Genomic DNA, 27,998 nt, shown 5'->3' with positions numbered 1-27,998 from the left:
TCCCCCAAGTCATGTGAAGTCGATGTATTTTCCTAAGTCTGAATCCAACTCCACATGCTAGCTACATGTTCTGGGGAGGTAGTGTCAAGTTGTGAAGATGGGGAGAATGGGCTGGGGGAGAAGCCATCCAGTTATTAAACAATAAAGGAAGTTGAGTGACCCACAATTGAGAGCTGAGAGTTTACATACAAAGGGCAGAGAGAATAATACCGCCACGTGTCTTTGCGACCACCCAGTTCAACCCTGCCTATCAGCAGAGCAAAACACTGAGGGTTGGAATTTTGTTAATGGCAGAACCAGCACTAAAGCAACAAACAACTTCCAGTCTAATACGAAGCATAAGAAAGTGAATGTGTTCCATGTTTATATTTCCTCAGGGAACTCGGATACCACTTTCAAGACTAAAGAGAAGGCAAGACACCCCAAAGTTATAGAATCAGTCATAGGAATGAGTCAAGTACTCAAATGGGTGGTAGGGGCTTCAGAAGTCAGACCTCCACATGTGGAAGGAAGCGTGCACTTCTAAAATCCTTTGACATCCTCAAGGAGGGGATGCTAGATATGTACACAGTATAACTCACTCTTCCATTATTAGCATGTTTATTAAGAAAACTAAAAAAGCACTAAATTCCCTGCAGTAAAGCATGGCCCAATTTCTGTAAAAAGAATGAAGTGATTGGTTTCCATGTTGCAATTTAGTGCAGGGGAAATTTTTTTTTTTTCATTTTAAGAATTTAAGAAAATTCTTGCATTTTAAGAAAACTGTTCATTTATAGATTGTTTTCATGCCAGCTAACAAATCTTTTTATTCAAAAGGTATTTATTGAGTATTTAGGCACCCCTGCCTTTGTCTGTAAATATACTTTCTAGGTTCACCGGAATTCAAGATGATATCTGAATGCTTTTAAACTATTAGAAAATGGTACTATTAATAACAGTGAAAGTAATGGAGCAGGATCACAAGATCCAAAGACTTGAGCAGGAGTTAACAGTGAAGTTGGACACGTTATCTTAGTCCTTTGACCCCAAATCTTCTGGTACTGCTCTACGTTAGCTGAATGATGCTGAGCAAGTCACATAACCTCAGAAGAACCATTTTTTAAAAAGTAATCTAGGTTTGGAAGCACTTTCTATGAACTTTAAAATTTGATTTTTACCCTGTCTTTGTGTATTATCTTTCATACTATAGTTTCAACAGCTTTAGGTTCTAATTGTTTAGAACTGTGGCATGTTCCTACCTGCTTCCCTCTGTTATTAACAAATAAGAAGCAAAGCTGTGGAGCTGTTTTGGTACGACATTCAACACAGAGTCCATAGGTGCCCTGAGACAACACTGCTATTCTCCTTAGTCTCAGTTTTGGGGGTGGGGTGGAGGGAAGACCTATTGTTTATCACGCTGTGAATTTAAATGAACAGCCCAGGAGAAAAGTACATGTTTATTGCAGTGCCTTCTCTTTCATGATGGCTGCTAGAGTGCAGAGTCTACTCTAAGAAAATTATACTTGGGGTGCTGTTTTGTACTGAACTTATTCCTGGCATCATTTTGTGCCCACTCCTACTTCTTTACTTTTCCTTTTTCCTTCTCATGTATTTGCAATTCACGTGATCTTGCTCTATCATATGTAGGGTGAACAGATGAAGATATAAATAGCTTGACAATCAAAAAACAAAACGAGCGGGCAGTGAGAGTCCATTCTTAAAGACTCAGACTGTGTGCTCAGATCCAATATCATTCCTGCCCAGATAAGTCATTAAGTAATATAACCTTAATATATTTTCAATATTCAGAGTACAGAGAGCTGCCCAAAAGATGAATCCTGGGCACCTAGCCTGGAGTAAGGAAAAGGATATAGAAACTGATGTGACAAATATACCACACAGCATCACTGCTGAAAACAAAAGGGGGAAGGTGGGAGGCTGAGATTTAATGAAAGCCTACTAGATGCTGAGCACTAGAGCGGTCATTTCACATACAGTTTGAGGCGGATATTGTTAACTCATTTCAAAGATGAGAAACCTAAGACTCTGACAGGTTGTGCTATGTAACCAGAGTCACAACCACCAGAAATGAGGGAGCTGAGACCTGACCAGGACCCATGCCAGGGCCCAGGCTCTTTCCATAGACTAATCCTCTAAAGGAACAAAAATTAAGAAGAGACGGAAAGTGCCTGGGGTCTCTTTTTTAAAAATTTCAGAAAGTCCTGAAGAAAGCAAGATGAAAGTAAGATGTCCTGCAGAGTAACTATTTTCTCCAAACCCTGAAACAGAGAAGCCTATGCTCTCACCTACATAAAAATTTAATGTGTACCTAGTTTTGATTTATGTTAAATGTCCTCGAGATGCATAATAGGTAGTACACATTATTAGTCTGGTATCTTCCAAAAGAAAATAAGTCAGAAAATTAACTGCCTTCCCCTAAACCATTTAAGACATATGTAGTTTAGAGGCTTTTGTTGAACATTATAATTGTTGAACATTTTAAGGACATTACACGAGCTCTTTATAAAATGGTATATGGTTACTTGACTCTGAAAATATAAAGGACTAAGCAATACTACCTCAAAGGGTACAAATGGGCTCTCTCCTGGGAGTGATGTCTTAAAATTATATTTATGAAATCTATTTACTTCCCAATTTATTTACAAAACTGGAAAAATTATGGGGGAACTAGACACAACGACAAAAAAGACAATATTCTAAGTCATATTGCTGTTCAGTCTCTAGCTAAGTAAACTGGCTCCTTGTGATATAATAATCCCTTGCTTTCCCAGATTCCCAGACTGTCAACTACAGATTTGCACAGAATTTTTAAAGAAATATATCGCTCTTGAACTCTTCCAAGTACCTGGATAACTGTCCTGCAGTTCTTCCCATCTGTTATCAACCTAACATTCCATTTCCTTTGCTTGAGCTCCAAGACTGCTTCAACTACAGGAAACCACAAAGCAGTGTGGGTTGGCCCCACTAACTCCAGCTATCCTTAGGTTATTACTGTTGCCCATTCTCTTCTTCTCTAGTTGTCTCCATTTACATTCTAGGTATCTCTTCTAATCTATATCATTCTTTACAAAACCACAAAGCCACCTCTAAGGCCTCTCACTTGCAAAAAATGAGCTTTGTCATTTATTTACTTGACCATTCATTCCCCTATTGTCACTGAATAAGAATGGCCTCAATATCCCTCCCTACAGTTCAAAAACATATATATAAAATACAATTTACAAATAAGAAAACTAAATCAGCTCATTCTTCTGTGCCAGATTACAAGAGAAATAACCAATTAAGTGTAAGAAGTGGAAATATCCTGAATCAGTCCTAGAAGCCACAGATAGATCCCACCTATTGCTTAAACCTCCAAAAATATACACTAGAAAAAATCAACATGGGAGGCTAACAGAAGGACTAAGACACAACATCACCTTAATGTGAAGCTGCAACTGTATGGACAGAAAATCAGCAAATGATACCCCAATGGACTCATAATGATACTCCTAGTTCAGCGGAACAGGCTTGAGGGAACTAAGCCATGGGGTGTTGGAATATACTGAAAATACACTCACTCCTTAAATGGGGTTCCTGGCTCCAACTAAGCAAGTAATCTCTGGCTGTATTTACTTCTAATTTGCATGTGGCCATGATGATTGCCCCAGAAAACATGTGGGGAATAAAACACTACCAGCTGGCTTCTGATACGGGCAGCCATGCCAAGTGACAATAACCTTGCTAATTACCGAGTGCCACACCAAATACTTGAAAGAAAATCTCTGGTTCTGTGGCAAACTTCATTTTGATTACTTATGCAGCTGATGCTGGCTCCTTCCCTAGGCCTCACAGGAAGATGAATTTCTAATTTACAAATTAATCTACTATAAATCTAACCTTTTTACTTCAGCTGGACTTGAGTCAAACAGTGACTCATTTTAGTCTCTTGAAAAAACACAGGGTGATACCCAATACTGAATATGCACAGACTTTCCTAAGGATAAGTACAGAGAAAAATCTAAATACACCAAGCAAATGAAAACTGCTATGGTTCAAGAGAAGGAAAGACTCTAAAATCAGAGCAAATATTTACTTAAGAAATAGGTGTATTACATAAAGGAAAACTTAAAAAAATATATGAGATGAGAAATGAGCCTGCATTAACCAAAAAGAAAAAAAAGAAAAATATCTGAATTATTAACTTAAATGAAGGCAGTAGATTAAACAGAAAAGAGCATAAAAAATAAAGCAGAAAATGGTATTAGTGAAGCAGAAGATTAAACTATAGCTTGAGAGAGCTACATGGAAAAATATTTTAAAGCTTCCATACCAAAAATAGATCAAGAAAAAATACTAACTAAGGAAAGAAGAAGCTATCGATGATGAAACTAGGAAAGGATAAATTGATCTTCAAAATTTTAGAAAGGTGTTTCACATCTACAGGACCATTTAAATCAAACAGGAAAAAATTTCAGACCTGAAATTTGTGTATCTTGCTGCAGAGAGCTCTACAGTGTGGCAGAAACCAAGGGGGAAAAACTCTGAACCCCAAACCCAGACGGGTTCAAAAAAATGACAAGATGTAGGAAGGCCAGAGCTATAGCTTAGCGTTCTTAGTATCTATTCTCCCTGCCAGAGATAAACAGCATCTGAAGCCAACCTTATATCATCGAAGGCCTGAGACTGGAAGATTCTTTTCTCTGGAATTTGAACAGATGAAAAGACTTAAAAATAGTAACATCAGGAAGACGACATTGACCCACTGAAACAAAAACAAAATGCTTCGAAATTGATCATTTGAAATTCAGTAGAAGGATTGGAAAGTGAAGTTCCTAAAGTAAAAATCCAAAATGTGGAGCAAAAAACAAAGTGAAAAGGCTAGGTGCCTAGTCCAGGAGATCTGATGGCCAAATAAAAGCAATTCCAAAATAAAAGAATAAAGGAAATGAAAGGAGGGGAAATGAAATAACTCGAAACATTTTCTAAAGTGGGAAAGTCTTAAGTTTGTTAACTGTAAGGGCCCACTCAGTCACTACCAGCCCACCTCAATGATTTGAATCTGCTCACATTAAGCACATCATTATGAGGTTTGCTGTTTCTTGTAGTTTTTTTTTTTTTTTTTAACACTAGAGAGCAAAAAAATCTTATAAGCTATCAGAAAGTGTGCGTGGAGGAGCTCAGAAACAAAGGATCAGGAATCAGTCTCTGGACTTCTAAACCGCACCTGGAAACTAGAAGACCATGGAGCAACGAGAAAAGTGATTTATGACCTCGATTCTATTGGAGGATGTTCTTCAGCAAAACAGGGAGGAAACTAAGAAAAGGGAAGGCATGTGATACAGGACTAGGAATATAATACAGGACATAAACAAAGGGAATTTCTGGCATAATTGTGAAAGGAGACCTATGAATGACAGGTAAGAAGACTCACAAAGTAGCCTTGACAGAATAACTGTCCTTTGGATATATTAAGTGCAGATTTCTAGAACTGACAGAGTGTCTGGGATTGAATGAGTAATAAGCACATAAAAAATCAACCAAACATAAAAAGAATGATTAATTTAAAGGAGAATAAAAAATTTGCAGAAGAAAAGGATTCATAGACTTCTCGATGGCTCAACTCTGAACATCATTAACAAGATCATAATAACATTAACACTGTAAAGGCCTAATATAAATCATGAACTAACTATATTAGGACAATGAGGTCAAGAAAATGGCAGTATGTGTATGGCACACCTTGCACATGGAAAAGTCTATAAATATTTAAAACTGATATATCAAAAAGTACAGATAAAAATCTTAGAAATGCAATGCAAATACCAAATTAAACAGGTAAAACAAGAGAAAATGATAGCTATGGTGAAGATAAAATGGTACGGAGAGCCAGAGACTCTTCTTATCAACCCTCATACAGCTATTTAAGTTACAAACATAACGTTGATAAAGAAATAAAAGCAAAACAGGAAAATTTTTAAAAATAATATCACTGCTAAAACAAAAAATTTAAAGCTACAACATGCAGACGTTCCACTGCAGAAAACCAAACTGATGCCAAAGAAGACTGGCTTGATAAAAATATACATGCTTAGAACAATAGAAGTCACTAAAATGATTAGAAATTATGGCCCTACAGACAACAGGAATTCAATATAAGAATAATCGGTATACTTGAGAACAATGGAACAGAAGTTATTTAACTATAAAAGTAAACTTTTCTTAAAAGATATTAAATTTACAGGTTTAAAGAACTCACCACAGCACAGATAATGAAAAAAAAATAGATAAAATGTACTGAAACAAAGTTAAAAACATCTGTGTATTAAAGGACACAATCAAGAGTGAACAGGCAACCCATGGTATAGGAGAAAATATTTGCAAATCATGCATCTGAAAAAAGTTAATATCCAGAATATATTTTAAAAACTCCTACAACTCAACAATAACAACAAAAATAAACAACCCAATTTAAAAAAATGGTCAAAAGACTTCAATAGACAAAGAAGATATACAAATGGCCAAAAAGCACACGACAAGATAGTTAACATCTCCAAGCATTAGAATGGCTGGTAACTCAAAAATAAATAAACAAACAAACAAACAACAAGAAAACAGAAAATAAGTGTTCAAGGATGTGGAGAAATTGGATCCTTTATTTACTGCTAGTGGGAATATAAAATGGTTCAGCTACTACAGAAAACAGGATGATGGTTCCTCAAATAATTAAAAATAGAATTATCATATAATCCAGAAAACTTCCAGATATATACCCAAAAGAATCAAAAGCAGAGTCTCAAAGAGACATTTCCACACCCATGTTCACTATTCACAACAGCCAAAAGGTGGAAGCAACCCAAGTGTCCATGGATGCATGAATGGATGAACAATATGTGGAATATACATACAATGGAATATTAGTCAGCATTAAAAGGAAGGAAATTCTGACACATTACAACATGGATAAACCATGAAGACATTATACTAAGTAAAATAAGCCAGCCACAGAAAAACAAATGTTATGATTCCGTTTGTGCAGTACCTAGAATAGTCAAATTCATGGAGACAGAAAGTAGAATGGTGGTTTCCAGGGGATGGGGGCAGGTGATAGTGGAGGGTTGTTTTTCAATGGGTATAAAGTTTCAGTTTTACAAGATGAAAAGAGCCTTGGAAATCTGTTTACAACAACGTGAATATACGTAACATTACTAAACTTGAAGATGGTTAAGATGGTTAATTTTATGTATAATGTATGACACCATAATTTTAAAAAGACCTCACCACATTCCAGGAAAAATATAAAGTGCATGATCTACAACTGGCTTTGTTAAGTTATTAAACTTCAAGAGTTAAAATAATTCCCATAAAAAAATCAAGTGGGGAAAATCAAATCAAAAAGGGAAAAAACTGAGCTAGACACAGCCATCACTCTGGCCACAACAGATAAGACAAAGGAGCAACCTGGAAGACTTTGTCAGTTGGCATTATATAAGGGATTTTTGCTTCTTCTGGCCCATGGTACTCAGCACAAGCAATCTGTCAATCCAGGTAAACACGGAATACCTGCCAAAATAATGGTGACCAAAAAAGACAGTTATTATAGCTGTTTTTTAAATAGCTATCTGATTGAAATACATATATAAACTGCAATGAACTACAATAAAAACTCAAGGAAATCATAAGGAAAAAATTCTTCACCTTTTGAAAAAGAGTTAATGAATGCTGTTTTATTTCTAAAGTTAATAAATTAAAATTTCAGGCCTAAAAACAAAACTAAAAACAAATAAATAAATAAAAAGTAAAGGAGGAAAAAGGCTGACAAATAAACGGCCAAGCTACATTTTTTTATCTGAGCTTCCCATCCTCGCCACTGCCTCCCATAAGACCAGTGAGACAAATGGTCCAGCTGAGACAAAGAAAGCTGTGATCACTTTCAGAATCCATTTGCTTCACATGCAGTTAAAATAAAGAAATTAGAAAAGCACTTGAGGGGAAACCAAACAATTTCCTCATGTTTTTGTTTTTAAATACCATCTCTACCTGTGGTGGCAAAACACTTCGCTCTTCTTCAAAGTATCAGGCCCAAGATCTCGCTTTAGTATACTCACAGAAGACAGTATATTTCATGTTCTTAAATCTTTCCTTTTCCACACATAAGATCAGTTTTTTTCCATTTACTTCTCCAGCTTTTCAATCAGACCTTTTATTCTACATTTGTCCTAAAAGTCTATCATTCTCTCCTTGTGGCACTGAGCGGATACATTCAAAAGAAGGAATTCGGCTAGCCCATCCTGGTCACACTGGCTGGCTGCAGACGGAGAAACTCAAGCACCACAATCACACTATTTTATGTGTATTTTATCAGTTCAGAGTCCAATATTCTGCAGATGGAAGAAACTGGCCAAAAATTATTTAAATAAGCTCAGTGTCCTGATTTCAAAGACTATATTGACAGGCAAACAGTTTTCACTTTTGAACAGTGTTCCTGACGAGGAAAGATGTGACCCTAAAACTTGTCGAAATAACTAGAAATTGTAAAACACAATATGCAGCAAAATCTCAGAACAGTTGTCACTACTAGGGCAAAGAATATATTGGCAATTCTCTTTACAATCTCAAGCTTAAGCTACTTTGTGTTATATTGGAAAGAAAATGAGGAAAATCTATAGTTTATGAATAGTGGGTCAGGAATGAGCTAGAGTTACAGGTTTCTGAATTAGAGAAAAATGTACTCAAGTGAGTGTGCTCAATCGTGAAGGGAGAGAACAAGGAAAGAAGGGACAGGAATTAAGGAAGAGAAGTCAAATGAAAAGAGGTAGGACAATTAGAGGAATTATCCTTTAGGAAAGAGACAGATTTATTATTGCCCTGTTTCTATTGCCCAGCACCCACAATGTCTAAACTCTTTTCGAATCATCTTACCATCTACAGCCATGACCCTCTGCCTTTTGCATAGGGACCCAGAGAAGTAGAAATTAAGAGATCCACTTAGGGAAAGAAGTACCTGTAGCATAGGGCGGATACATTTTTATTGAGAAATGTTTGAAGAGGGAGCCTCTGAGCCAAGCTGAGCATTTGCAATCCACAGGTTTAAGAACAAGGAAAATTACAACCCCTATAACCAAGCCTCAGGCCAAGCTAGGCTTTTCCAACCAAAGCCAATGGAGGAGTCACGGGAAATATTTCCTTCTGAGAGCAATTACGTGTTTCTAAAATCAGAAGTAATTCCAAAATGGCCCGGAATAGAAGAAATATGAATATACATATTCATATTGGTGGAGGTGAGGGGAAGGGAAAGAGAGGAGAAAGCAAATGAGGGTGGGGCAAAGTGTTGAAATACCTGGCCGGAACATAGAACTCTACAGCTGCGATAAGAAAAGAGATTCAGCACAGAAAAAAAGTTTGTAGGAGCAAAAGGTTCTGCTGACAAAGGCATTGTCTACTATTTATAGTTTTGAGTAGCTTAAACTTCAAATACCTTTGAAAGTGTAAGTCAAAATCAATTATGAATGTTTGAATTGAAGAACAGTGATTTAAAATTGTACCCTGACATAAAAAATTATGCTTGAAAGATAATTTTCAGATGTCTTTGCCACAATGTAGGAAAATAGGGACTCAAACTCATTTCTGGTACAGATGCAACTTTTACAATCTTTCTGGAATACTGTGTGTGTGTGTGTGTGTGTGTGTGTGTGTGTGTGTGTGTGTGTGTGTGTTTTGCACCAAGATCCTAAAACATATGCTGAATCAGAGGGTATGTCATTCCACAACTAGGAATTTTTACTGTGGAATGAATTAATATTAAGGGCAAAGATTTTGCTACAAGGATGCTTAAAGCAATATCATACGTAACTGGAAATTTTAGAAGCAATCTAAACATCCAATAATACAATACTTGCCGACTGAGTTATTAAAACCATGTTTACATGCAATTCAAGTTTATACAGTCAATAAAACTTAAATTCTTTTGAAATTATGTATTTACATATCTCCCCCATTTGGGAGAACATACAGACCCAGAAAGACAATATATATACATGTATTATGCCCTGAAGTGCTACAGCCTTTTCAATTTTTCTACAGAAAAAAGAATGTACGGGACTAAAACAGAGTAACAGGGATCAGATATAACTGCCTGCCTTAAACAACCAAAAAAAAAAAAAAAAAGAAGAAGATTAAAATATACAAAATATTGGATATCAGGCAACAAAGAACAATGATCCCCAAGAAGTGGGAAAACAACACGGTGGGCCCTGTGATTGCCCCACTTTCTGCCTCAAGAGCCTCCAGGCTTCAGTACAGGAGAAATTCCAGTGGATCCCGGGGAACTTAGTGAGTGGAAAAAGCAAATCTGAGAACCCAAGAAGCTCAAGGCACTTAAGAGTTCAGAGTATCACAGAGGAGAAAACTGGAAATACAGAAAACCCCAGAGATCTGCAGTACCTCCCTTGAGTTTTCAACAGAGAACTGATCAGAGATGGCACATGATGAAACTGTTAAGAGGATCAAGTAATATCCATTTCAATAGTTTCATTTCCCACCAGCAAAAGTGGAAAACCTCATAATCCACAGGACACTGGGAAGAACACTCAGAAGCATCTTACCTCAGTAGTGGGAAATAATTAGCCCTAGACTAAACATTAAGATGATCCAACTGAACAAATTTTAAAAGCAAGACCTCCAAAGATTAAACTGTTTCCAAGTAATTAACTGTGACTCAAAACAAAGCTTGAGAATATTTATAGGAACACAAAAATATCCAGTATCCAACAAGGTAAAATTCACAGTGTGGCATCCACTCAATGATTACCAGCCAAGCAAAGAAGCAGGAAAATATAACTCATAATGAGGACAAGAAAAAAAAAGTCACTCAATTGAAAAATATCCCAAACGGACAAGGATGTTAGAATTAACAGACAAGTACATTAAAATAGTTATTAAGTTATATTCTAAATGTTAAAAAGGTAGAGACATAAAAGATATTTTAAAAGACTCAAATCAAATTTCTAGAGAAGAAAAATATAATGTATAAAATGAGAAACGCACTGGAAGGGATTAAGAGAAAAATCTGACATTGCAGAAGAAAAGCTGAGTGAAGTGGTAGAAATAGAAACTATCCCAAATGAAATATTGATAGAAAAAAAATAAGAAAAATTAAAAGAACATCAGTGAAATGTGGGAAAATTTCAAATGTACTATCGCACATGTAATTGGAATCCCCAATGGAACGAAGACAGAAAAAGTATTTGAAAAATAAAAGCCAAAAAATTCAAAATTTAATAAATACTATAAAGATTCAACAAGTTTAATGAACCATGAGCACGAGAAACAAAGAAAAATGCACAAAGGCATATCATAATCAAATTTATCAAAACATAACAAAAAAATATTTAAAGTTGCAAGATTTAAATTTTAAAAATTGTAGCATAGACAGGAACAAGGATATGGATGACAGCAGATTTCTCATCAGAAACAATGAAAGAAAAAAGACAGAGATAAACATCTTTAATATAATGGGGCAAAAAATGTCCTATCAAACTAAAATTCTTCACCCACAGAAAATATTTTTCAAAAATAAAAATAAAACAAAAAGATTTCAAACATAAAAAAGCTAAAAGAAATCATCATAAAGAGACCTTAAACTGCAAGAAATATTAAAAAGTCCATCAGACACAAGGAAAATTGTATCAGGTGAAAATAAAAATATTCACAAAGAAATGGAGAACATCAAAAATAGTAATTAAATAGGTAATTATAAAAAAAACAGTTTTCTTATATATTTCTTTAAATTATAATCAACAACTCAGAATGGAAGAAAATATCTGTAAATCATATATCTGATAAGGAACTTGTATACAGATTATAAAAGAATTCTTACAATTAAGTAATAGACACAAATAAACCAATTTTAAAGTGACAAAATATCTGAATAGACATTCTGAAAATAAAATTATACAAATGACCAATAAATACGTATATAAAAAAAACATTCCACATCATTAGCGATTAGGGAAACAAAAACCAAATCCACAATGAGATTCCACTTCACATCCACTAGAATGGCTATAATCAAAAAGATAAATAATAACAGTGTTGGTGACAATATGAAGCAATCAGAATCCTTTAACATTGCTGTGGTAATGTAAAATAGTACAGCCATGTGAAAGGCAGCCTAGTAGTCCCTCAAAATATTAAAGAAAATTTCCATATGACCCATTGATTCCACTCTTAGGTATATATACCCAAGAAAATTAAAAATACATGTCTACACAAAAACTGTACAAGAATGTTCATAGAAGCATTGTCAAAAAAAGTCAAAAACTGAAAACAATCCAAATGTCCATCAACTGACAAATGGATAAAAATTAAATGTGGTATTTCCAAACAATGGAATATTATCGGTCAATAAAAAGAAATAATGATAAATGCTACAAGCATGCATGAACCTGGAAAACATTACGTTAAGTGAAAGAAGCAGCCACAAAAGGCCAAATATTGTATGATTCCATTTATATGAAATGTCTAGGATATGTAAATCTATGAGACAAAAAAGCAGATTAGCTTTTGCCAGGGATTAGAGGGAGGACGAATGGGGAATGACTGGTAATAAGTTACGTGATTTCCTATGTGAAAGATGAAAATTTTCTAAAATTAATTGTGGTGATAGTTGCATAACTCTGAATATATTTTTTAAAAAACACTGATTGTATTCCTTAAATGGCTGAATTATATGTGAATATATCTCAATAAAGCTGTTAAAAAGAATTGACAAAAATAATGATGGGGTTTGATACAAAGGTAAAAGTCAAAAAAAAGGGGGAAAATGTAAGTATACTGGCGTAAGGTATGCTACACAGAGGTATAATATCACTTAAAAATAACCTACAATAAATTAAAGCCTACTGTAGGTGCTGAATCAACCACTAAAAACAAAAAAAAAAATTATAGCTAATATTCCAGAAGAATATAAAATAAAATCATAAAATGTACCAAACACAAAAAAGGAAGAGAAACAAGGAATAGATGGGACAAATAAGCAAACAGAAAGATAACAGACTTAAATACAAGCATATCAAAATACACACACATTAAATATAAGTGGTCTAAACAACCCAAATAAAAAGCAGAGATTGTCAGATTAGAGTTTTTAAAAAAGCAAGATCCAACTATATATGCTCCCTTACAATAGCCATACATTAAAAATGAAGACACAAATAGTTTAAAAGTAAAAGGATGGAAAAAGATATGCCAAGCCAACACTAAACAAGATAAAGCTAGAATGCCCATTTTAGTATCTGACGGGAGATTTTAGAGCAAAATATATTGCCAGGGATAAAGAAGGTCATTTCATGATAAAGGTGTTAATTCATCAAAATGGCATAACAATCCTAAAAGCTTAGGCATCTAATAAGGGAACTTCAAAATATACAAAGTAAAAACTGATGACAGGAACAAAAGACAAAACCACAATTACAATCAGAGACCTCTGTCATTAATTGATAGAACAGAAAATTAGTTAAGTGTATAAAGGACTTGAACAACACAATCAACCAATTTAATCTAACTGACACTTTGAGAACACTCAACCCATCACCAGCAGAAAACATTCTTCTCAAGTGCAAAAGGAACTTGTACAAAAATAGAGCATATTCTGGCTATAAAACAAGTTCCAATAAATTTAAAAGGATTCAAGTCATACAAAGTATAGTCTCTAACAAAGCTGAATTAAATTAAAAATCAATAACAGAAAGATCTCTGGAAGATCACCAAATGCTGGAAAATTAACATATCTCTAAATATCTTATGGGCCAAGAAGTTAACTGAAGGAGGAAATTAGAAAGTATTTTAAATTAAATGACTATTTTGAGTATTTTGAAATGAATGAAGATGAAAACAACAATATTTGTGGGATGCCATTAAAGCAGTACCTGAGAGGAAAATTATAGCAATAAATATTTATATTAGAAAAGAAGTCTCAAATAAGTGATCACATCTTTCACCATCAGAAACTAGAAAAATATCATCTAATTAAATCCAAAGTAAGCAGAAATAAAGGAAATAGATCACAATGAAATAGAAAGTAGAAAACAATAAACCTAAAAGCTGTTTCTTTAAGAAAAATCAATACAATTGCCAATGCGATAGCCAGACTGGTTAGAAAAAAAGAAGAGGCACAAATTACTAACAACAAAAATGAAAGAGGGGTGGTCACTACTGACCCCATAGGCATTAAAAGGATGATAAATGATAAAGAGTATAGGGTGGGCATAAAGAAAGACAAATAGATTAAGGGCACATAACAGAAAATTCAGAAGTAGACCTACACTTAAACGAACTAATTTTTAACAAAGGTAAATACATCACATAGTGGAGAAAGAATAGCCTTTTCAACAAATTGTGCTGGAATTATTGGATATCAATGTGCAAAAAAAAAAAAAGATTCATATCTCACACCACATACAAAAATTAACTTAAATGGCTCACAGATCTAAATGTAAAACTTAGAAATACAAAATTTCTATACGAAAACAAAGAAGAAAATCTTTACAGACTGGAGTTAGGCAAAGTTTTCTTAGATATCAAAAGCATAATCCACTGAAGAACAAACTGAAAAACTGGACTTCATCAAAAGTTCTTCTGCTCTTCAAAAACACTGTTAAATAAATGAAAAAACAAGCCACAAACTGGGGAAAAAACACTTTCAAAGCATATATCTAACACAGGACTTGTATCCAAAGTACATTTCTTTAATGTCAAAATTCAGTAAGAAACCAAATTTGTTTTAAAAATAGGCAAAAGATTTGGGCACTTCACCAAAGAGAATACACAAATGGCAAATAAGCACAGAAGAGCACTTCGGAAAATGAATTAAAATCACAAAGAAATACTGCTATATATCAATTAAAATAGCTTAAAAAGATTGACTATCCCAAATATTGGTGAGGATAGGAAGAAATTGCAGCTCTCACACACTGTCGTGGGGATGCAAGATAGAACTGGTTTAGAAAATAATTTGTCAGTTTATTTAAAAGTTAAATATACACTTACCATCCAACCCAGCCATTTCACTCTTAGATATTTACCCAAGAGAAAAGAAAATATGTCAACACACAGACTTGGGCACAAATGTTTATAGTAGCTTTATCTCCAAAAGCCAAAAACTGGAAACAGCTCAAATACCAACTCACAAATGAATAAACAAATTGTTACTACTTAGCAATAAAAAGAAATGGAATACTACTTAGCAATAAAAAGAAATGAACTATTCATATGCACAAAGCATTTGTCAGGTCTCAAATTAACTACACTGAGCGAAAGAAGCCAGATTAAAAAAACATTTACTGTATGATCTCATTTATATGAAACTATAGAGAATACAAACTAATCTCCGGTGACCAAAAGTATATCAGTGGCAGCTCAAGAATAGAAGGGGAGGCCAGGGCAACAAAAGGGAAGAACTTCAAAGGACAGGAAAAAATCTGAGGGGTGATCGATGTGTTCGCTATCTTAATTGTGGTGATGATTTCAAATGTTTATTCATGTGTTAAAACAAATCAAATCGTATACCTTAAATATGTACAATTTAGGTATATCCTCAATAAAAAAATATTAAAACAGAGTATGTCTCATAATAAAGAAAAATGCTATATTATAGATATTTTAAATACGATAAAGAACATTGTCCTTGAAGGGAAAATACTGGCTTATAAGAAAATCTGACCATTAATTATTTTATATATATAGACATACATATATACATATGTATGTATACATGAATGTATGGGTGTGTGTGTGTGTGTGTGTATATATATATATATACATATATATAAATAAAATCATAGGTTTGTAGCAATACAAGGACAGCCCAATGCAGAGTGTTAGAGATTTAATGAGGTACGGAGGATGTCCCCTTGGGAAGGTAGTCCAGAGCACTTGTCAGAGCCTGAAAAGGGAGGGGGCATCCAGTAGAGGGAGAGAAAGAGGTATGGACTCACAGTTTTCAATAGCTATAAAAATAATTGAGAGAGAGAGAGAGAGAGAAGGAGAGAGAGAACACACTCACAATGAGAAGCCTGGGAGTGGTGATACTCCAATAACTACAAGTACTCTAGCACTTAGATCTTGGTCTCTAAATACCATTCTCTACTAGAAGAAATCAGGCTATTTGGAGAAATGTCTAATTCCAGAGCTGGAGCAAGAGAAGTACATGACGACTCAGAACATCTTGTACCGGAAAGCAAGACAGCATTCAAAGAATTAAGGAGACATTTTAAAAGGATAAGAAAACTAACTTGAAGAGTATACCCTTCCTCAGCTTAAATGGAAATTGTTGAGCTTAAAAATAAATGATAGATTTATAACCCTTTGAATAAAATAGGAATCCATGAGTTCATTTTAATGTAAATAAGCCAATAAAAGTTTGACAAGAAAACAGATATTTACATAGACTCAAATACTTCCTCACATAATACTTATTAATTATAAAAGAAAAATAGTAACTTTACAGTAGAGAATTTTGGAAGACACCACCTTTATCAAGTGATCAAAGTAAACATCCCTGGAAATTGGGACAAATCAACATTGTGCACCACCTGATAGGATACAGAGAGAAGAATACAGCATCACTTCTGTGATAGTCCTGCCAGAGTTTCGATATCTGAATTTAATCAAAAGGAAACATCAGTCAAACCCAAAACGAGGGACATTCTACAAAAAAACTGTCCTATAATCTTCAAAACATCAAGGTCATAAAAGAAAAATGAGAAATTCTTTCATAATTTAATTAAGGAGACTGACAAGCGATATGACAAATATAATGCAAGACACTGGACTGGATGCTTTGCTATAAAGGATATTATTGAGACGATTAAGGAAAACTTGAATGGGATTTGAAAATTAGCTGATAGTAAGATAAAAATGTTAACTTTTTATTTCTGGTGGTGGCTCTGTGACTAATGTAGAAAAACATCCTTGTTTGTAGGAAATATAAAGTACTTGAGGGTGTTAAGGCATCATGTCAGCAATTCATTCTTAATCAACTTGGTTAGATAAAAGGTTTATACATTGGTACAGTGCTTGTAACTGTTCTGTAAGTTTAGGGGGTAGGGGAGAGAGGGAGCTGGGGCGAGAGAAGACCCGTCACCTAAAATAAAATAGAGCGTGTTTAATTAGAAAAATGTGTTCATGTGTCACTACTAACTGTAAGAACAGACATGTCCAAGAATAAATTTAATTTTAAAAAATGTTTTAATCTATTTAGAAGTTACTGTTACAAATTACATGACTATCCAGACACACATGTGCCTGATTTTAGAGAAGACAGGAAAAGATGTCCAGACAAATCGCAGAGTATAAGAGGCATTTGCCAAAAGTCGAATAGATCTTTTGAAAAGGGAGAAGTCTATACCACAGTAAACAGTGCAGGAAGCATCGTACTACCAAGTTTTGCTGTATTTTCAAAACAGTATAGTATTAGAGAGATACATTTACAAAAAGGCAGAAGCCCCAGTAGTAATCTGTTGCTTCTCTTTAAAGGATATAAGGAAAATGTGAAAAGGTATCATGTTCTTTGAAGACAGTGGGTTATGAAATTTCTCCTGCCTACAGTGACAACAATCTCTTCCATATATCGTTTGGCCCACAATGTACTATGCAAAATTATGAAAGTTTGGTTTATTTTCAAAATTCAAGAGTCAAATAGGAATCCTGGTTTCCTTCATTAATCTCTAAAGATAAGTTAGAGATAAGTTAGCTTAAAAAAAAAAAATTCCGTGAACATCCTAAGTCTAGACTAATACTACATCCTGCCTGGAGTTTTGAGAGGGGAAAAATACTACCTGTTGAATACAATTCTAGTATCTACTCTGCCATGGGAAAAATAATGAAACACTTAACTTCATTTCCTTTCCTGCTCCCAGTATACACCACTTCTCCTCTGTGAAGTCCCTCATGGCAATATCTCTTTAAAACAGACTTCTTTAAAACAGTAAGTAAGAGAAAAATCTAAAGAAAACTAGTGTTGTGCTAAGGGATCAATTATTCCCAGATGGGTTGCGGATATGTAAATACCAGTTTCCTGAGACTTCACATGCATGCTTTTGCTAACTTGAGAGGTCAGTAGGAAAAGGCTGGCCTCACTCATTCATATAACATTTCTATGAGTAACATTCAAACATTATCACCTCTGTGCATGAAATTAGGAATGGGAAGCAAAGGGAATTAAAGGACTGTTCTCAGTTCACAATGATTTGTTAACGATGAAAACAAAAAAGGGCCCCTCCCTAACTTGCGTGAAATGTATTCTAACTCCTGCTTTCCTTTTACAAAAATATTTTAAATGTAACAGTGGATATCTTTTTAAAATTACTGTTGAAGCTGTTTATCACAAAAGCAGCAGAAAATGGAAAGGAAAAGAAGCCTCTTTATAAACTGCGAAGAAAGAGTAAAACCACAAAGTGGCCACAAGGCCCCCATGCTTAAGGCACGAGCTAAAAACCATCTGGAGATCTAAAAACAGCTGTGAGGCACCACTTGAAAGACTTCTAACCATCTAACCATTAGCCTGAAAGATGCTGTCCTACCTGTCCAGAAAATCCCAGGTGGGAATCCAAACGCGGAGAATGGAGACTGTCACAGAGAAAACTTCTAACTAGTATGAAAAGGGATTACATGGCCCCTCCAAAGAGAGGATAAGACATTATACTATTAGAAAGGCAACTCTGGTACAAAAGGAATCAGAAGGGGGAAAAAAAGTTTTGCTAAACCGATATTACCTTAAAAATCGGGGAGAAGAAACAGCCACACGGACTCTGTGGATGCAGTTTCTACCAAGAATTTCCTGAGGCCTGAAAGGAAAGGAGTGTGTTGTAGGGCTGGGCTTAGTGTGATTGCTGTTTTAAGCCAAGTCATGGAGATAAAATAAGCAGGCAGGATATCTATAAATCCGTTATATTCCAAGAATTCTCCGTTTTACGCTACTGTAGTTCTGGGCTCCAAGAAACTAAATGCGATGTGCTCAATCCACCGCAGAGGAGTGACACGGAAGGAAAAAGGAAAAGGCCACCTCTCTGAAGAACCACCCCAGTTTCTTTGGGTGGTGGCTGTGGAGGTGACTGGGGTGACAAGCAAGGACCCTTCTCCGGCTGGGGCCTCATGGTTTCGTTTCGGAGCCTGATCTCAGACCCATGTTACGCGAACTCCTCTCAGTTGGAGTTCATAGCACCACTGATTTCTTTTGGCTCCAATCCTGCATTGCAGCTGTTTGTACTTATTTGAGGTATGGTGTATTTTGAAACAAAATGAACTAGATTTCCCCTTCTGCCTATGTCAGTGCCTGGTAATGAGAACCATTAACTCTTTCAGAGCCAAACTGCTGACAGTTGTAATGCATCTATCACATGCAGGAAGACATAAGGAGATACTGACCCAAAGCTGGGAAAGGTTCTCCAAACAAGACGCTTATTTCCAAGCAAAGGGCAGATATTCCATCATTTAATTAGAAATGGACTCCATCCATTTCCAAACAAGTTTCAATCAGGTTATAGAAAGTTATAAAAGAACAAGAGTCATGGCTATGGTCAATTATATCCCAACAAACTGAATAACCTAGAAGAAAGGAATAAATTACTAAACATACAACCTACCAAGGCTGAATCAGGAAGATATAGAAAATTCAGACAAATAACAAGATTGAAAAAGTAATCAAAAACCTCCGAATATAAAAAAAAGACTAGGACCAGACAGTTTCACCGGTGAATTCGACCAAACATTTAAAGATTTAATGCCAATCCTTTTCAAACTCTTCAAAAAAACTGGAAGAGGGAAGACTCCCAAAGTCATTTCACAAGGTCAGCATTACCCTGATACCAAAGCTAGATAAGGACACTGTGAGACAAGAGAACTACAGGTCCATATCCCTCATCAATACAGACACAAAAATGCTCAACAAAACTCTAGCAAACCAAATTCAACAGCACATTAAAAAGATCACAGAGCATGATCAAGGGGGATTTTTCTCTGGGGTACAAGGAAGGTTCAACATATGCAAACCAATAAGCATGATATACCACATTAATAGAGGATAAAAATCATATTATCTTCTCAATAGATGCAGAAAAAGCATTTGACAAAATTCAACATTCTTGCATGATAAAAACTATCAACAAATTAGAAACAGAAGGAATGCACCTCAACATAATAAAGGCCATATGTGACAAACCCACCGATAACATCATACAGATAACAGCAGGGCCACTGATTCCTGAGCCCTACTGAATCAGACTATTGAATCAGACTCTTTATGAGTGAGAATCAAAAACCTGGATTTTAACGAGTGCCCCAACTGAGCCCAGGTTGAAAGCCAGATGTGTTAACTACTGCATCAGACCAGTGGTTCTCAATCTGTAGCATGCAGGATCCAGGATTCACTGGAGGGCTTGTTCGAACACAGATGGCTGGGCCCCGTGCCACTGAGTTCCTGTTTCAGTAGGTCTGGGATGGGCCTGAGAACTTGTACTTGTTCTCAAGTGATCTGAGTGTTGCTGGTCTGGGGACCACATTTTGAGAACCACTCACTAGACTGTTCTCTAGGGAAAAAAAAATGTAACGATTTGTGGTGATGGGTGTTAACTAGACTGAGTATAGTGATCATTTTGCAATATGTACAAATATCGAGTAATGTTATACACCTGAAACTAATATAAAGTTATATGTCAATTATATCTCAATAAAAAAAAAAAAAAAAAAGACTAACTGAAACGCCATGGACCAGTGAAGAAAGGCGAGAGAGCAGGTGTTAGTTTATAAACCCTGGACGTTAAAAAACATAGTGAAGTTACGAAGAACATGTTATTTTTGAACAGGATTCCAACCCAGTGTGTGTCCACGAGAATAAGAGAGCTGCAAAACGTACCCACCACATCATTAAATGAATCGATCTGTGGAACGAAGCTGTTTAATGCTGCCCATCTGAACCGTGGAGGGAGTCTGCCAAAGGCAACAGCTTTAGTTTTGACAACGTCGATAGCAAGAAAGGATGTGGCTATAGGTCTGAGGCTTCTTAAATTCATTTCCTGTTTATGAGAGTAAGATCATACCATATTTCTACTGGAAAGGCAAGAGCTTATTCATATAAAGATTTTATGTTATTCAATTATAAGTTTAAAATAAAGTAGAAGGACATGGACACAGATAGGCGTTATTATCACTTAGAAATGAAATTTGTCAAAAGATAATTCCTTTAACTACATGATTCTCAGTGAGGCTGTATCAATTTTGTCTAAAAACACAAAAGTCTGAAAGAAAAGTAAAAGCCTAAAATCTTTGAGTTCAGTCAGTTTAATCCAGAGACATTTCGTTAGAATCCAAGCTGTGGTTAAATCAATAAATCTTGCAAATGGTCATAGACTGATTTCTGAATAAAGATGACATCAGCCCAAAATTCCTTGATCTGTCCCCACCCAATTTCCAGTTAAATACACATAAAGACAAACAAAAAGACGAAAATTCAAAAAAGGCTCTGAAACCAAGAATAACAGCCAGTCATGTATTAAGAACCTGAGAATAACGTCTACTAAATGGAGTAAAGATGAAACAATTAAAAGCGGTGTCCAGTGAATGTTTTGCTTGCTGAAAAGGAACAACTAGAAGTCAGTCAGAAAGTTCAAACTTCTACCATCCTGCCTTATTTTCCAGAATAAAGAGTGGGGACCAATCAGAGCATCAGGGAGCAGCCCTGTACTGTGCAGCTCTGCTTTCTGAAACGACCAGACAGTGCCCGACTATTCTGCCTTCTTCCCATCACTTTCAAAAGTTCTGTGCAAAGAAGTTTTTTTCATAAATCAGTAAGCACAATAAATAATCCACTGGCCCCCTGAATAAGGGAGAACAGAAGTTCAGTTTTAAAAGATCTGGGTACAGGAAGAATTCTAACACAAAGAATTTCCTTGTCACTGGCCAAGTTTCTCAGTATTGATTTGTAACATGGGAAAGAATGGGCCCCACTTTGACTGGGGAGACTTCTTTGGGGAGCGGGGAAAGGTTTTTCCGTTTCAACAGCCGAGGTACACTGCCTCAGGGGTACTCAGGGGGATGGTCCTTGCTGACGGTGTCAGGTGCTCATGCGGAAGGACACCTGGTTACTGGGAGAGACAGGGCTGGAATCTAGCAAACGCTGCACTTCTTGCCCAGCTGTGTGCCTAGTGTGGAGCGTGCCTGCCCAAAGGAATAGCCTGAAATCAGTAAGGAGATAACAGCCAGTAAATGGGGGGTGGTTTTAACTCCAAAGTCTAGGCCTGCACTGTCCCATATGACAGCCATGTGCCACATGTAGACAATGCAAAAATGAAACATTTCCATCACTGCAAAAACTGCTATTGGACAGGGCTGGCACACTGTTCACAAAAATTATGAGGTAGAAAAAGCTTTGTTACTTTTCAATTAAAAATGAAGTAGTAGTATCCTCTTCTATAAAATGTAGTCTCCAGAGAGCTCTGCCATTCTGAAGTGAGAATGAAATCTAACTAAAGTCTAACTAGGACGATGCATACATTAAGACAGTTATAATAAGCTAATAAATAACTTTTTGTTCATTGTGTTTTCTAATTTTTAATACATTAGAATCAAACACATGGAAATACTGGGCAGTCCTAAGTAATATTCCTTAAAAAGGAATAGAATTCTAATTACATATTCATCTATTTACTTCCTTGTAAAATTCCCTTGAGAAATCAATTTTTAAACTTACTTCTAAGCCACCTCAATTTGCCCACTAAAGAGTAAATCACCATAATACATACATGTATTATAGTTATCTTAATGCAACATAAACAGATTTGATTTTACCAGACAATATTCATTGTGTGTCAAAGTTAATCATACAAAACCAAAAGCAAGCGAGAACATATTTCAGAAAGAACTTATCTTTAAAAATGGAGGAAAGTATCACATGATGTAAACTAACAATGGGGGAACAGTGAGGATGAATGTAAAGCAATATCCTTCGCCTTCTGAGAGCTGGATAGGTAGGCATTCTCTTATCTCTAATCAAAGTTGAATAAACCAGAGGATCTAAAGCCATAAATACACATAGGATTTTTCCTGCCAAGGCTAATAGAACAAAGCAATTAAAATTGTCAGTAAAAGAGGAATATAAGAGTCAGGCTCTATAGAAAGCTGTGTCCACCCAAAGTCTAAAGCACAAGTGGTATGTGACTTCTTTTTAATATAAGGAAGTGTTGGTTACAGGAAGCCTAATTTGCATACCCAGACCAGGAACTCTGGGAGTCCAGGAGCCCATTTAGAATGGAAATCTCTAAATTCTATGGAATCAATAGGAAAGTACTTAAACCATAGTGATTCATCCTTAAACAGAGAAAGAAGGACTATGGCTGCTCCTATCCCTAGAGTTAGCAGGCAAGTCAGAACATTCCAAGGTAGAAAAGAAAGAATAGCTACACACCTACATTTCAAGTGCCTGTTCAGATAAAGGCTGGCAAGAGTGAGAACAGCAGGGTGGAACTCAAATCGCCCTAGAGCTATCCTGTGGGGTAACTAATGTCATTTGCTTAACAGAAGGTACCACACATTGAAAGAGAAAGGCTATTTTCATAAACATGTAGACATCTCTGACAATGCCTTAAGGGTTTTTTCTATATGAGAGGAAAACTTCCTTCTGTTTAGGGGTTTGGGGGATGGAGTAGAGTGAACTATTATTTGGGGTGCAGGGACTAAAACGTGGTGGCAGCAATCACAGAATGAATGGGCAGAGTCACCCAGATGCCAAAGTAACATGGTAGGGTCAGGACTTTCCTTCATTCCCAGGAGCACCATCCCACACAGCCTAGAGCATGAAAATTACACCAGCCTTCATGGAAGTGAAGACGAGATGCTGGAGCCACATACCCCAGTAACTATCCCCCAAAACTTTTGATTGCTCTTCAGGTTCTTGCTGCTTACAGAAACAAGAATATAATGGAAACGAGAACTAGTCTAAATAGTAATAACCCAAAAGGTACTAAATTTATTTACATAATCATTGACCATTGTTCCAACCGACATGTAACATTCTTGTACTGTTTGTAATGTCAAAGTCATATTTATTATTTCTATATAGTTTATCCCAACAATTCAGACTTAAGGGAAAACACCCAACTCATTGTTACATGAGGACATAATCAAGGCTCTATCATAATACCCAGTAGACAGCTGCCACAGTTCTTTAGGCCATAAACAATTCTGAAATTGATAGTAACAGTGATAGTAACAGACACCAATTTTGGCCAATGCTGACTTTGCAAGACATTTCTCCCATCTTAATCCTCAACTGGTCATGTCTAGTTTTGAACTCAAGCTTGCTTCATTCAATGAATTATTCTCTCTTCTGTGCCTTCAGCTTTGTTCTCTCCTCAGTTCCCAGTGGTAAGGATAAAAGCATGCTATAAATCCTATTAAAAAAAGAAAACAAAAAAATACGACCTTGACCCCAACTACTACTTCTTCTTCTTCCCCCTTTCCTAGCCCCCTCCTCTTCCCTCTCTTTTTCTCTTTTCAAGGCCAAGAATATTGAAGGAACAGTCTGTGCTCACTGCTTTACCATCCTTATAAGATGCACATGGTTTCTGCCCTCATTATTCAAAAATTTGAGAAAAGATCATTTTCCTCTAAATAAAGACATTTCTCTGTCTTTATTTTACTTGACCCTTTAGTGGCATTTTACATTGTTAATCACTGTCTTTGTAAACTTGCCCTACTCATGACACCATGCTCCCTTGATTCTTATCCAACTTTTTGATGGCTCCTTCTCAGACATCTTTGTAGGATCCTCCTTCTTTGAGGATCTAGAAATGCTGGCAGACCCCTGAATTCTTTGCTTAGCCCTTTTCTATTCTACTTCTGCTCACTCTCCCCAGGTCATCTTATCCAATAGATCCCAAAGACACTTGCAGGTTGGTGATTCTTAAATATGTATCCCCATTCCAGAACATTCTCTCACACTCCAATTAGCCTGTATTTCATTTAACAAGCTCAAATTCAAATTTATGTGAAATCCGACTTCTTATTTTCCTACACTAAGAATGTCACCAAATCTTGTTGACTACACACTTCCCAACAGATTCAAATCCATTCTCTCTCCTCCAGCCCCCACTGTCACTTCAAGTCATCTCCCCAGGACAATTGCAAGGGTCTCTATCTCTAATCTAATTTCACTTCTCTGTCCCTCTCCAATTTAACTGCCCATAATGATCTAACTGCCAAAACTGTGAAAAGCCTTTCGATTTTTAAGAATTGGAAGGGAGGAGGCAAACTTCAGATTTCTTTGTACGCTCCACAATACTTCCCATGACCTGGCCTCTGTCTCATGCATGAGCAAGTCTTCTATTATTTACCAACCAACCTACTTGGAATTCCTAGAAAACACATGTCATTTCATGCCTTTTCATATTCGATTTTCACTGAACAAAATGCCCTCTTCCGCTGCCTATTTCCCTCTATCTTTCAGTCTTCTATTATCGAGTCTCGGAAATCTCCTTCTTAGTCACCCACACACACACCACCTTCAGCAGGGAGTTGGTTGTGCTGTCTTATACGGCATCATATCTGCAACTTGCACGTAGATAACATTCATCACACTAAATCTATATTCTTTTATATGGCAACTACTGGACTTTGAGCTCCTTGAGGACTAAGTCAGCACCATGATTATCTTTCTATCCTAATGCTCAGGGTACCTGGCATATAGCCTGTCCTCAATAAAGGCTTGTTGAATAACAAAAGGAAAAACTAATGTGGATGCATGGCCACTAGAAGTAAAAAGAAATGAAATAAAAAATTGGTTTACTGAAAAGTACAAAGTACTTAAATACAACTTAACTCTGTTTCCTAACCTTTAGGAATCTCCTTCATTCATTCCTTCATGCAACAAGTACTATTGCGTACCCACTGCACACAAAAGGCTGTACCACACAAGAAACAAAGTGCGGGTAATATAAAGTCTTCCCAGCTTTTAAAATCACTACAAACCCTGACAATTCAAAAGCCTTCCTGGTAAATCACATATATTATTCCAAATGGCCACTAAGAAAACAAATACATGCACACATGTGCGTGTACATGCGTGCGCACACACACACACACACGCACACACACAAATTGGTGGGAGGATGACCCTATGATGGTCAAGCATTGTAGTTAACTTTCTTCTTTAACAACATCCCTTAACTCACCCCATCGTCCTTAACATTCACCTGCTTCTTAATCATGAATTTAGAGTTCGCCATTGCCTGTACAAACATCTACATTACCAATTCCATACCATGCCAATTCCATTTTCGAAAATTACAGCCTAAACACACAAAAAAAATTCTCAAATGATTTGGCGTTACCCAAATCATACCTCCAAACAGGTACACAGGCAAACTAACTCGAATAATAAATTCACAGTGACATAAGATGACAGACAGATCTTCACATCTCATAAACAAAAATTTTTTGGGGGGTGTGGGAAAGTCTCAAGAGACCTAAAAGAAAACATAATAGGACATTTACATTATCCTAGAGTGAGGGGTGGCTATTTTAGCATAATGCCAAAGCGGAACTATAAAAGACAAGACTGATAAAAATGACTACCTAAACATTTAAAGCTTCTTTATATATATATGAAATGCACATTGGAAGAATGTTTTGCATCATAAGAAATGCCATTAATACCATTAGTTTTAAAAAGCAAATTATATATATTAAATACACGGTTTAAACAAAAATACATCTACAAATGAGCATCCTAATAGAATGATTGACAAATACAAATGGGAAATTTATAAGAGACATACATATGGTCAATGAGTATAAGAAAAAGTTGTGCTTAACCTCTTGAATGATCAAAGAAATCTGAATTTTAAAAATCAAATGTCATTTCCCCCAGTGTATTGATTTGCTGAAATTTATAACACTCGGTGTTAGTTAAGTATAGCACTTTCATGTACTATGATCAGGAGTTTCAGTATGGAACAATCATCCTGGTCCTTCAGGATGTCTCTAGCAATATCTATCAAAAATCAAACAAGCACACCCTTTGACCTAGCAATTTTGCTTTAAGATATTTATCTTGAAGAAATAATCAGTGAGTTATACTAAGATGTCTATATAAGGCCATCTTTTATAACAGAGAAATTGAAAGCAACCTTAAGGTTCCAAGGAAAGGGATTATTTCAATAAAATTTTTTTCGAAAGATGAAATATGACCTACTATTAAAGAGTTATACTGTAGACTTTCCTTCTAGGAATACTGAGGACAAAGTACCCTGAAACTCTCCCAATAAAAAAACATCTAAAACTGCTAGGTGCATGTAAACATATACACACGCGCGCGCGCACACACACACACACACACAACCTTTGTAAATGCATAGCCAACCTGGCCAAAAAAGTAATGAACCTCCTGAGAAGCCAAAATATGTCAAGGAAACAAGCAAGGTAAAAGAACACTGAACCTAGCAACCAGTTATATCCCAATCCCAGGTAACTTCTTGTTTTTGACTTTTATAGGCAGAAATCAAGAGGAAGGTGAAAGGCAGATCAAAGCCCTCTGCAAAAACCTGGGACATCCCACCCTCAACAAGTCAACTAGGGGAAAAAATACTAACCCACAACACATAGGAAGAGGGTAAAGAAATGTGACTGTCTCAGATTTGGATCTAGATAGGAAAGAGTCACCCCTGAGAACTTGTATCCAGACACTTGCCCTCATATAATTGGCATGGCCACCCATAAAGCTTAATATTTAAACTGATGTGAACATGATTTGATCAAGTCCCTGAGGCATCCAGCAGAAGCAAATACAAGTTCTTCCTGAACTGATGCACCTTAAGAATTCCCAGAAGTAAAGAAATATGAGCTCACATTAAAAAAAAAAAAAAAATCACAGAACACACGAAGAAGCAAGCCAACATATACGAAAGCCATCAAAAACAAGAAATAGCAGAATCGGACTGATGAAGTGTAGGGATGATGGAATTAGCAGA

General features: G+C 35.9%; 1 protein-coding gene across 4 annotated transcripts in view; it reads right to left on the bottom strand.

The window, feature by feature from the left end:
* Positions 1-27,998, bottom strand: part of LPAR1 (lysophosphatidic acid receptor 1) — a 130,211-nt gene that overhangs the window by 73,163 nt on the left and 29,050 nt on the right. The window lies entirely within an intron of this gene.

The sequence above is a fragment of the Pteropus vampyrus genome, unplaced genomic scaffold (assembly GCF_000151845.1).
Source record: "Pteropus vampyrus isolate Shadow unplaced genomic scaffold, Pvam_2.0 Scaffold103, whole genome shotgun sequence".
Taxonomy (NCBI): domain Eukaryota; kingdom Metazoa; phylum Chordata; class Mammalia; order Chiroptera; family Pteropodidae; genus Pteropus; species Pteropus vampyrus.
Note: the sequence above shows the minus strand (reverse complement) of the source record. Positions and strands in the feature narration are given on the sequence as shown.